Raw genomic sequence first — 13749 nt, 5'->3', positions numbered from 1 at the left:
GATATTTTGATTTAAAAATAATCTAATTTTTATATGAATATAAGTATTATATCATTTATTATATTTTTTTATTTATTTAGATTCAACAATTTTATTTGTTGAAATTTGACATTTATTTTTAGAAAAAATAATTATAAAAGATTTAATTTATAAATACGTTATAAATTAGTTTGATAAAGTGTTTTATTATAAATCGAATAATTACCTATACGTTTTTTAATATAATCATGTCAATTAAAAAAATAATATATTAATGTCAATGTTTTTTATTCTCTTAGCATTGAATTTTTTTTTATATAAACAGAAAATTTTAATTATTAATTTATTATTTATAAATAATTTATTAGTGTTAATATAATTATTAATCTTATTTTTTAAAATTTTCTCCATATCATAGAAAATATGAAATTGTGTAAAATTGCAATGCCCTAAAAATTAAAAAAAAAATAAACAAATTATTAATTGTATTATTTAAAGATTTATATTATTATTTAAAGATGCTTTTATGAAATTATTTTAAAGTTCTAAATTCAATTTTGAATTTTAATTTTGAACGTATTTAACTTAGAATTTTATTATAATATTATTTTATACTAATAGCATAAATGATAAATATATTATTGTACTCCAAAAATAAATAGTATCTTAACTATGTAAAATTAATTTTAATTAAAGTTTCACTATTCATGCATTAAATATATTTTATATTGTTGTTTTAATATATTGTATATATATATATATATATATATATATATATATATGTATGTATTCTTATTATTATTAAATTTAATTTAATTGTGTCACGACTCAATTTATGAGCCAAACTAGCACTAGGACCTGGGCCAGCGTAAAGCTCCCGAGGCTGGTAGTAAGCCTAACTATTCCTTAATCTAATCCTAAGGCCTATTTTAAGCTCAATTTCAAGAATTCAACCGGACAGAGTCCGGCTATAATATAGATCATACAAAGGGGAGTTTTTGACTCGCCCGACCTGTAAACACAATATATGACAATTTAGGGAGCTCGGCTCACCCTCCACATACTCATCATGTCATAAATCAAATGGAAGCTTAACTTCCTCATCCAATCCAATCATACTCACACATACATGCATTTAATGTTCTTACAAATTCAACATAATATTATATTATAGTCCCAAATTAATTAAAATACTCCTAACACATGCGAAGTCTAAAATTTTGACTAAATTATACAAAATACATTAGATATTATTAATTAATCTGCGAAAAAGAGGAGCAGGTTAGTCACAACAAGTGGAAAAATAAGGTGAACAGGAGTGAACGTTAGACTCAGAGAGTAAAATACTAATTTTAACTATAATTTCTATAGCTACCTAGACCTAATGCGTCCTAAGGAATGGAATGCAGCACTATCGAAATTTTTACACATATCACATCATAACAGCAAAAAGGTAATTTGGAGCACTCGCACACCCAATAATATTCAAACAGTACATATGTGGGAGCTGATCCCCTAAACAGCTCTCTTAATCCACTTTCTGCCAGCGAGTGTCTCTCAAGCCAGGCTTTCACTTGATAAACCAAATGCGGAGGCCAGCAAAATCATCTCGAGCCGTGCCTACCGGGTCCCAGCGAGTGTCTCTCAAGCTGCGTCTACCTATCATATCCATATCCAATACCACACACCACACGCACGCCAACACACGCACACTGCTCTAAATTATCATAAACAACATCCATGGCACTTTATCAATTAATAATGCAATATAAAATGTGCCTAATGTTTAACTACATAGATACATATTTATAAGTAATGCATGGGCATGCCTGAATATATAATAATATTAAAATTATAATTAAAATTAATATTTTACTTACAGTACACCAGAGACTACTGTAGAAGTTGGGTGAAGAAAAATGGTTGACCTTGATCACTTACATAATTTTATTGTGAATTTATTAGTGCTAATTTAAATAAAAATAAATTTAAAGAGGCAAACACATCCTAATTTATGCCAAAATTTTGGTAGAGTTTCCCCTATACCGAAGACCTACGCCTATACCTAAGACCTACCCAACCTGCAAAAAGATTCAAACAACACTTCTAAATCTCAACTTCCACAATCATATCTCATCAACATCATATGGCCCCTCTTGGGCCCTCTAAATCAGACAATAATCATAAACTTGAAAATTTACATTTTAGTCCCTATAATTGACATTTTATAAAAATCCACTCAAACAAGCTCTAAAAATTCTAAAATTTTGTCTCGCGGTCCTTAATAAGATTATAAAGCTATCGCAAAAGGAATTGTAATTTTCTAATCACCCATGAATATTTTATGAATTTTTATTCAAGAATATTACTCTATTCCATAAGTTCCCAACAGCTAACATGTTCCTAATTCAACCCAAATCAACATTCACATATTTAACTCTCCATCCTCAAGCTTCAACCAATCATATAAAATTTAAATACCATAAATCCAGATGATCTTATATGCTCATATGCTAAAAATCTAACTAAAACCCACATATATTTTTCAAAAATATGCCACAATCACTTAAAAATTCAACAAATACCATAAAACATCTGCAAATAATTTTACTTTCATTATATATTTTTCTTAGAACTTTTCTTTAATTTTTTCTATTTAAGAAACACTGCATTTAAGCATCGCAGACTGAGAAATAATGAAAATAATCTTACCCAAAGCTTATTTGTGTCTCAAAAATTTTAAAAATTTATGAGGAAGCCTCTAGAAGTTGAATCATCCCTAAAGCTCGCCGGAGCTACCACGCACGGCGACCAGCCGTCGGTCGCCCGCGATATTGCCAGAACCAGTCACATCAAAATATTTCTCTCCCCTTCCTGAGTCTATAGGTGTTCTCGGATCGTCGATCTAACGGTCGGATTATCTGAAATCTCGTCGGAAAGTAAAAAAAAGTCAATTTCTCTCTCCTCGCCGGTACCTTAAACAGCTACCAAATCTGGCGAGGCTAGTCTCTTATGAAAGAGCTCTCTATTTGGAGTCCATAGCCACTGGAATCACTCCAATCGGACATCGGAATCATTGGATACGAGCTTTCAAAGTTTGTGACCCATTTTTCTCTCTCATGCCTTGCTGCCACCGCCGCTGAAGGCTAGCTGGACGTTTGCTAAAGGTCACTAATGGTTGCTGGTATCACCAGTCGGTGGGGGGGGGGGGGGGTGGTCACCGGAGCAAGAAAAAGGAGAGAGGGAGAGAGATGAGAGGGAGAGTGGTGGTGGTGGGGGTGAAAGAGAGTGAGAGAGAGAAAAAATCAATTTTTTTTTTTAAATTGATGCTGCAGTAGTACCAGTTGACAGTGGGTGTAGCCCACTGCTATACACCACTGTCACTTCCCAATTCCCTTCTTTTTTTTTTAAATTATTATTATTATTATTATTATTATTATTATTATTTATTAAATTAAACTTTCAAAATATTTAAAATAAACTCTTACTTAATAAATTAATTAAACATAATAATATTATTAATCATAATATTAGTAATTATACTAAATTTTAAAAAAAATGTTAAAACATAAAACTATAATCTAAATTCAATAATCCAAAAGATTAAATCTAAAACTTTATAATAATTTTATAAAATATATTAAAATCACAGAATAATATTAAAATAATATTTAAATGCTATATAAAAAGTATAAAATCTATATTTTAAATTTTCAGGTTATTACAAATTGTGTTATAGTATTTTAGACTACATTGAAAAAAACTTTAAACCTGGTTGAAAGAATAAAAAGTTTAAGAATTTAAAAGGAAAAAGTAAAAGTAAAAGGAAAAAGTAAAAGTAAAAAAAAATCAAAATATTTAAAACGTGCAAGAGCTACCACCGCCCCACCACTCTCTCTCTCTCTCTCTCTCTCTCTCTCTCTATCTTTTTTTCTTTTTTTTAGTCATAACTTCCTTCTTTGATCACCGTTTTTGGTGTTCCCGGCATCAAAATGCTCCTCTCTTCATGGACATTGTGTAAATACCAAGCTTGCGTAGTATCATTTTCCAATTTGTGTGAATTGAGCTTTGGAAATTTTAGCCCATTTTAACTTCCTAACAAAATTCTCCCAAACTGAAAATTTTTCTCAAAACTCTAAGTATACCAGCGCGCTGTACTCTTTGAGAGCTTTGAAACAATACCGATTCGATAATTTTTGACACCAAAAATTTTCGAAACCCATGAGTTTTTGAGTCTTTAAAGTCGTCTTTGGGTTAAATAAATTTTTTTTTCTAACTCCTTATGTAGTGGGCTTTATGTAGGGACTTTTGTTTTGGAAAAATTCTATCGGTGCCTGAGACTATAGTTGTGGTCTAGACACATGGACTTCACAACCCACCTTAAAAGTAGATTGATATTATAGTCGTTCCTATCATTTTCAAATGCCCTGGGCTCGTTCCAAGTGTCAAAATTAGCACAGATAACCCCAAATACAAATTCATTCTTTTTGCCTTAAATTGAGCTATAATTTGATAATTAATAAAATATTCATGGGTATATGAAATACAGTAATTTTAATTATAATATTAAGATAATATTATTAAGAACCTCCAGGAATATTTATAGAATTTTTTGAAAGTAAATTGAAAATATTTAGACAATAGTGAATTTTAAGCCATTGAGCTGAAGTCGAGCAATAACACTAGTTAATTAGTTTTGGCAAGCCCTGAATGGGCATTGTATTGTGTTGTATTGTGGGCTTGAGGCATTTGGGTTATTGAGATATAAATTGTATTTTCTTGCAAGGAGGTTAGGTCCTAAGTGTAGGGGAAACTCTGCCGAATTTTTGGCATAAACCTAGAAAGTCTTTTATTTCTTTAATTAATTATTATTAGTCTATTGTTGATAGTTCTTTAGTATATTTGCTTAGGTGATAAAAATAAACTTTTTTTTTTCTTCTCAACGGAACTAATAAGCATTGGATTGCATTGTGAGTTAAATATTGATTATTTTTATAATTTCAATATTATTTATATTTTTGGCATACTCATACTTAGTTAAATACATTATATTGTCAATTGTTTGTGATTACTGTCCTGAGAATAATTTGAAATTATGTGTGTGTCATAAATGTATGATATATGATGGATATGGATTGGACGAGTAGTCGCAGCTTGAGCTAGTCTCGTTGGAACTTATTGCTTGTGGATATGGAATGTCGGGGTAAAGTACGGGTTTGAGTTGATCTCACTAGCCCCCACACTCGGATTTAGGCGAAAGTCTGGCTTAAGTTGAGCTCGTCGGTGGGTTTTTTATTAAGAGAGCTGGATAGGAGATTAGCTTTCACAGTTATGTGCGTAATAATGTGATTTTGGGTGCGTGTGTAGCTCTAAATTATCTTCTTGTACGAGAATTGAGTGAATTGCTTGTTATGAGTGCTCGGTGTGCATTTCATACTTAGGAACGCATCAGTCTTGGATAGCTATAAAAATTATAACTATAATTAATATCTAAACTCTCTGAGTTGAACACTCACCCCTATTCAATTATTTTTTTTCAGATGACAGGTGGATGTTATTTTGGAGTTAACCTGCTTTCTTTCTCACAAAAAACTTGAAATGGTTAATGTATTAATTGTTAATTTTATTATTCAATTCTAGAACTCCGCAGTGACTATAATGATATTCTTGTATTGTAAAAACTAATGTATTTGACTTATATTGCTTATGATATTGGATTTAGGGTGAGCTGAGCTCCGCATTTTGATATTGGTTGATTTAGTTCGTGAGAGTGAGCTGAGCTCCTCAATTGTGGTTTTGTTTGTGATACAAGTCGGGTGAGATTTCTCCCTGTTGGATTGTCCATTTTATGGCCAGAATTTATCCATTTGTTTTCTTGATGTTGGGCCTTTTTTTTTTTTTGGGTTTTGTTATTGGGTTTTAGACTACTTAGGCTTACTATGAGCTTTGAGGGCGTTATGCCAACTTAAGTCCTAGTGCTGGTTCGGCCCAAAAATTAGGTAGTGATAAAGTTGGTATCAAAGCTTAGGCTCCAGATTCAGGGGAAAGTATATACCTAGAGTTGTTGCAGGCAGAGTGTAGGATCTTATTTCGTTTTTTTTTCTGTAATTCCTTATTTTTAAATCCTACGTTATTTCTTTAGTAGTGTAAAAGTGCTTCAGTTTAGTCTCTCGGATTTCATGGAGTACATGGTGGTGTAAATTTGAGCTAGCAGACATGTTGAGGTCTACCATAGGGATACGTACTCTAAGAAATGTTGTATTTTTGTCAGAATGAGACTAAATGGCATGCCTATCTAGTGCAAGGGACAAGTATATAAAGGTAAGTTATGACAGTATAGCTGCCCTATTTGGGTTTAAGGGTACCATTACTGACAGTCGTTAGTGGATAGCCCAATCAGAGTAAATTTATGATATCAGTAGGTTAAAGAGAAATAAGAGATTGAGAAACCTAGTCTATTAAGACATATTATAGTAACCTATGCAATGTTCTCAATATCTATTCTGTAAGCTACAGATATGGTACAGACATGAGATTATTGTGTATAGTTGTGTGTGTCCCCATGGTGTTCTATGATGAGGTTTTGTAGATAGCTTCTGTTTTGGTACAGTGGCGCCATAACAGAATTATGTTCTTACAGAGGAGTTGGGAAACTCCTAGTTATAGTTTAGAAGCCTTGGGATAGAGTATCAAATATTGCTTTTAGGAGATAACTAGAGTTAGTGACTCAGTTATCCTAACTTGAGCAAAGAGTTGTAGCATGAGTTATCATGAGATTAGAGGTTTTAGTATGGTTGCAGTATATTAGGAGAGACAAAAGGTTGCTATTAGTGTAGTGACCTACGGAATGATGTCCCAGATGGGACTGTAGTGTGATAGAAAGTTATTGGCTCAAGTACCTTAGGGAGGATACAAGTTCCATTGTAGGAGTTATAAGTGATCAATTCATGACAAATGTGGTTCTTTTGAGCTTAGGGATGGGAATTAGGTATCTAGTACCCTAAGTTTTGACTTATTAAGTAGAATGGAAAATGAAACTCATGTAGATCCCTTCCTCAAAGTAGTTAAGGGTATGAATTTCAGGATCAGAATAGACAGTGTTGAAAATTTATGACAAGAAGTGTGCAGGATATTGCTAGAAGGTGTGTAATGGTTGTCTAAACTGTCTTATCAGGTATAGAGAAGAAGTTATTAAGTAGTAAATTGAATAAAAGTCTATCTAATGAATCAAATAGCCAAGATAAGAAAAAAAAATGAATGATGGATAATGACACATAGGCTTTAGGTTAGACTATTTGATATAGTGAGAAGGTAGTTAGAGATTTGTTATGAATGTTAGGCAAATGTCTTTAGTATGATCAACAGAGTTACTTTACAGTAAAGTAATAATGACAGAACAACAATAAGGGTAGAATGGGAAGCGACAGGTGTAGACACCATATTTTGGCCGATCTTCAAAGGCATAACTCGTATAATTAATATACACCTTTTAATAAGGATTGCAATTTAGTTGATCTCCCTTGAAGGTGTTTATCCAATCTTAACCAATTACCTGACCACAAGTTATTTATCTTGGATTGGTAACCTCACACATAAATAATAAATTATGTAATGATCTGGGGCTCCAACCACTTGCATTCGTAAGCTAGGCCTCAATCCAGTTTCAAAGCACTTGCACCTGTCTCTGCTAGTGGTGAGTAAACTCCCAGCATAGTGACTCAGGCGAGAGAACTCCCTCTCATACTCTGCCATAGTCCTATCACCCTGCTTCAAACTCAGAAACTCTTGTAGCTTCATATCCACATAGGTATCAGGGACATACTTTTGTCTAAACTCCCTCAGAAAATCTTCCCAAGTCAGAATTGGAGGCTCTACTAGACTATGGGGAATGGTCTTCCACCATTCATAAGCATCCCCTTGCAACAAAGAAATGGAGTATTCGAACTTTAGATCATCTGGACAGTGTAATTTCTTGAATACTCTCTCCATTCTCTCAAGCCATTGTTCTGCTTCCAATGATCCACTGTACCCTTAAACTCTATTACCCCATACTTCATTAACTTTTCATACTGTCTAGCTGGAGGTGGTGATTGCACTGGAGGTGTTTGTACTGGAGCTTGCACTGGTATATTGCCAACCATTTGTTGAAATAGTACAGTCATTTGCTGAGCAAATTGAGCAGGAAACTGCATGGGTGGGATGGGTGCAGCTGATCCACTGGCATTCTGAGGATCTGGGGCCTCCCCCTGTACCTTAGCTGCTATGGATTGCTCTACTGTGTGATCTCCTTCTTCCATACTGAATCACAAAGAATTCTACTCCCTGAACAACCAACACAAAGAGATTTCCCTCCATTAATCCATATTTATAATGTAATGCATTATATGTATCAATTAATGACGATTGAGCAGTTGTACTTATCAAAAATTTTCAAATATGCAATTTCAAAACTTGTATAAAAACCATAGGTCTGATACCACTAAAACATGTCACACCTTATCCCTTGTAAGGCATGACATGTTCCCGTAGCATACATAATGAATTACTGAACTACACCTACCGATATCCCTTGTAATGAATTACTCAAAAATGCAGAGAAACATGATAAGCACTTAAGGATAGTATTGCAGACTTTAAGGGAGAAACAGTTGTATGTCAAATTATTGAAATGTGAGTTTTGGCTAAAGAAGATTACTTTTTTGGGGCATATTGTATCTTTAGAGGGTATCCAGGTGTGATCATACCAGCACTAATGCACCAGATCCCATCAGAACTCCGAAGATAAACGTGCTTGGGTGAGAGCAGTACTAAGATGGGTGACCTCCTAGGAAGTTCTCCATTCCACCTATGGGACAAAACCGTGAAGCTTATGGCCAAAGCGGACAATTTCTCTAGTGGTTGGAGACCGACCGTTATAATTGGTATCAGAGCCGCTCGCGTGTCCTTTTGGGCGATGGTGGGGCAAACCTCAGCGAGGAAACTGAGTCTCGAAAGGGGGGGAGAAAGGTCCCTTAGGCAAATCCCACATCGGCAAAGCACGGAGATGGTCTTGAGTTCAAAAAGTAATGATATATAAAATAGGGGAACTAATCACTAGAGGTACCTTTTGGTAGAATGGCCTGAAGGGTTGGAAGAACTCCAGGGTTAAGTGTGCTCGCTTAAGAGAAATCCTAGGATGGGTGATCTCCTGGGAAGTTCTCCATTCCACTTATGAGACAAAACCGCGACGCTTATGGCCAAAACAGACAATTCCTCTAGTGGTTGGAGACCGACCATTATAAATTACAAGTTTATTTGACCTCGTGAACGTTCAAATCGAAATTTCCCCGATCTCTCCATTTATTAGGCTTGTTCAGATTGTCATTGGATCTTCAGAACACCTAATCTTACATTTTGTTGATTTCCCGATCTCTCTGTGTCCAAAATCCCAAATTGCGGATAAATTCATGACTAGGCATCTCGCGCAAATTGTTCAAGTATTTAACCAAGTTAATGTTTTATCCGATCTCTAAATAAGTGGTCCCGAACTTAACAAATTCAGACTAGGACTCGTTCTCAAATCATTCTTAAATGTTTCTAAGTTTTAGTCGATTTGTGGCACAAAATTCTTTGATCTCTTTAGGCAGTAATATTTTATGATCAATAACCGATCTTAGGTTCTGTGCTCAAGCTCATCCAATCAATTGGGAGTTGGTTCAGTATTCATCCATGCTTAGTTTGATATTTTCCTATCTCATCAAGAATTAATTATGAAAACTTTAAAATTCAATTCAAGAGATAAAAACTTACAAGTCATTCAGCAGGAGGGTCTTCCCCAGCCTGCTCTTCAGGTACATTTTCAATGTTCTCTCCCTCCTCTCTCTCTTGCTCCTCTTCACTCTCAACCTCAGCTCCCGAGGCGAGCTTCTCCAGCTAGATGAAGTCTTTTTCAGGGTAGCGCTTCACCAGCTCGGCTAAGAGATCGCTGTAGGCATTCGCATAAGCATCGACCTCTTTCACTAGAGCCACTTCCTCCTTGGCCTTGATCTCGTTAGAAAATTGAGCTAAATCAACAGCTCGATAGGCCTGAGAGTCTTCAAATTTCCACTCTAGTTGAGTAGTCCTTTCCTCATAAAACCTCACCTGGCCTTCTAAGTCAGCGATCTGATCATTGGCTGCCGAGAGCTGAGCCTTTGCAGCTGCTGCATCCTGGACCTCTTTAATGATCTCCCTGCTTAAGAGATGGGCCTTCTCTCTTATCAATTGCTGGTTCGCAACCACCTCTAGGCCCAAACTCATTGTCTGAGTCAAGAGATCGTCGATGCTATCCTGGCCCATCCGAGTCTGATTTTCTTGGAAGCAGATTGAAGCGCCCAAGACCCTAGCCATATTAGGATTTCCCCAAACTGAGCAGTTCCTCTCCAATGATTGAAGTAGGACCTGAGCACCTCGGGAAAGCGGTTCAGCGACTAAGACAACTGGCTTAGAAAGACCACCCTCTACATCTGAAGAGACCAGAGGTGGAGGAGGAGGTTTAGTAGGGTGAATAAGAGGCTCCGAGGTGACAACCTTTACCTCTAAAGTCGGTCATTCTTGAGGTCGAAATGGAGAGCTTTGCACTTCCACCACGGCCTGTCTCTGAGCAGCAGTAGCGGCCTCTTTCATCTCCAATACTTTTCAGGTGAGCTCCCTCTTACGCTTACTACTCTCCTTAGCGGATTCGCCCCGAGCCATACTTGCACATAAAATAAGTTAGTGACTTCGCTAAGACTCGAAGTACCCAAGGTTCAGGTTTTACTGGGGCCAAGGTCAGAGAGTTATAGTTGGTAGTCTTCGCGGGCGATCACTCGCATCATCCACCATTTTAGTTCGGTCATAATTACATTCGAACATGAATATTTATGAGTGATCACCTGGTTTTTCAGTTCCTTTACCATGGCGTCCTCGTCATTATTCAGAGTGATCTTTTTTAGCTCTTTGGGGACCAAATAATTCCAGTTACATGGGACGCCCTCGAAGCCATTAGGATCCTTACTCCTCAGTATGAAAAACCGATCTTTTCATTTATTTAACAAGGAAGGGAGATCAGCGAAGACGGGCGCAGTTCGATTTAACTTGGAAAAACTAATATTCATTGTCTTTTCACTGAGCAAACCTGTATAGTTCAGCAAAAACCTTTACTGTGGGGTCAAGTCCCTTAGCCCAGAAAAGACCTCTGAAGGCCACCATAGTTCGCCAAGAATTCAGGTGCACTTGAACCACACTGACTCTGTGGAAATTCAATACGTCTTTATAACTATCATTCTCTAGATATAGCTAACTTGTGTTCATGATGTAAGAACTTTTAGGATACCATGTCATACAGAACTTTCAGGATAGGATAGCATCCGTTTAACTTATCTCACAAATATCACCGTCGGCTTTCTATTGTGACGTCTGCGTCGCCCCAAAGAATTTTATTTTTATCTTTATCCTTTTTTTCATCTTTTTTTGATATATGAGAATAAAAGTTTAGGTGATATAAAAGTTATAAGGATTTCATAAGTACTGTATGGAGTATGGATGGAAGTGATGACATTGAGAGTTTCGATTTGGTTAAAGGGGAAAATAATCGGGGTAAATAGATGTAGTTCGGGTAGATGTAAAAGGGTTCGAGTTATTAACGGGAGACCAAAAATCAGAACAAGCTCATAAGTTATGAGATCAGAAATCAAGACGGGTTTATATAAATAAGTTATGAAATTAGAAACCGAGGCGAGCTTAAACCATAAGTTATGAGAGCGAAAATCAAGAGAGTTCGAATAATAAAGAGATAGAGAAATTACGCGCACGATACACTACTCTGACTCTCTAGAAGGGGATCGATAAAGAGTACGACTCAACATTCGCGACTTTTTAACTTACTTTTCAAAATAGAGGGATCGGAAGAGAGTTCTTTCTTGAGATTCCTATAGTCTTCAAAAACTGTTCGATGTAAAATCGAGGGATCGGGAGAAAGTCCTTTCCTAAAATTCCCGTAGCTCCAAAAATTCTCCAGTATTAAATCAGAAAGATCGAAAGAGAATCCTTTCCCAGAATTCTAACAGTTAATATTTTATAAAAATTATCCGGCGTTAAAATAGGAGGATTGGGAGAGAGTCCTTTCTTAGATTCCCATAGTTATACATCTTACAAAATCGTTCTGCACAAAATAGGGGAGATCGGGAGAGAGTCCTTTCCTGAAATTCCCATGCCCTTTAAAATTCTCCCGTGTTAAATTAGAGAGATCAAGAGAGAGTCTTTTCTTGGATTCCCATAGTTATACATCTAATAAAATCTTTTTGTATAAAATTAGGGAGATCAGGAGAGGGTCCTTTTCTTGATAATCCCAACATTTTTTATTAAAAATAAAATTTATCACATGTTCTGATAATTGGTTTGCGGGAGAGTCCTTCCAAGAACTCAGAATCTTATATTGGGACTTGATGGAAAGTCCTTCTCAAGGTCCTCATATTACTTAGAGGGAGTACCCCCTTCAGTTCGATTTAGTTAAGTAAAATACCATTATTATGAGATATTAAACAGTTTAACAAGACACGATGTAGGTAAAGATTTTACGTGTAATCATGTCGATGATGAGACCTCCCTCCCCCCTTTATTAACTGAGAGTCCTCATTAACGAAGAGATTTCTCTAGGTTTTAATTAACACATCCCTTTTGAATAAGAGTCCTAATTAAAAGGAATGAAAATCTATACCTATGTCGGTTCTTATATATCCGTTACACACACCGTACCCTTAGTTATTTGAATGCCAATGATGAGTTACATAATGTGTGAGCCAAGAGTCCTCCTCACTCGTTATGAATCTTTAGGGATCGAATAACACCTCTTTAGAATTAGAGTCCTAATTTTAGTAGGGAGGAACTTAACAAATACTTAACAAATTAAACAGACACAACATCAATTCACTGTAGGGTCATCCCATATACTCGTATTCTTGGGTAGCCCAAAATGGTGAAATATTAAACGTTCCTTTTATAAATATAAGGGACCAACATTATGATTTTAACCCTAAAATTATCAATTTTAAATTATAAAGAGTACATTGTTAAATCTGCTTACCCTCATTAGGGGATGAGGTGGGGTGCCTAACACTTTCCCAACCCCTGCATGGACCACGAATCTAGAATCTCTGTCTTAGAAGTAATTTCTATAAACTTCACTTTCACAAATGGTTTTCTTTAATTACCCTCAAAATTAAAGTGGCGACTACTCACTTTTTTTGCTTCAGTGAAAATCGTCAGGCGATCGCAAAACCCTTGCGATAATACGTATAGGTAGTTATAAGTCACTAGGAAGTTCAAGGATTAAAATAATGGTTATAGGTAAGGGTGGAGTTAGCAATAGAAGAATCTATTAGTGAGAGGTATCTTTTAGAATCAGAAAAAGTCAGGGGCATAATACAAATGATGATAAGTATAAAATATAGATCGAATATAAGCAGAGTTAATAAATTATAAAAGTTATGTTAGGCAAGACGGTGGTGTAATAGAGGGCTAATGTGGCTGATACCTTATGGTTAGAGCATAATTTTTAGAAGGAGATGATAAAATTTAAAGAGTAAGACCAAGAGATATGGGTTAAACATTATTATATGGACGATCATGTGTAGTTGACTATAGGAGGATATTTCTCCTTCTCTTCAAGTTTAGCTTGTGCCTTTGGCTTTAAAAGATTATACAAGGAATGAAGACTAGGTCTAGATGACCCAATTATTTGAGAATTTGATAAGCACCAGTTCATACACAATC

At 35.5% G+C, this 13749-nt stretch overlaps 1 pseudogene; it reads left to right on the top strand.

Annotated features, from left to right (window-relative positions):
* The first annotated feature begins 8709 nt into the window (after positions 1 to 8709).
* Positions 8710 to 8827, top strand: LOC131170846 (5S ribosomal RNA; annotated as a pseudogene).
* Positions 8828 to 13749: the final 4922 nt, after the last annotated feature.

This window comes from Hevea brasiliensis, chromosome 11, assembly GCF_030052815.1.
Source record: "Hevea brasiliensis isolate MT/VB/25A 57/8 chromosome 11, ASM3005281v1, whole genome shotgun sequence".
Lineage (NCBI taxonomy): Eukaryota > Viridiplantae > Streptophyta > Magnoliopsida > Malpighiales > Euphorbiaceae > Hevea > Hevea brasiliensis.
Note: the sequence above shows the minus strand (reverse complement) of the source record. Positions and strands in the feature narration are given on the sequence as shown.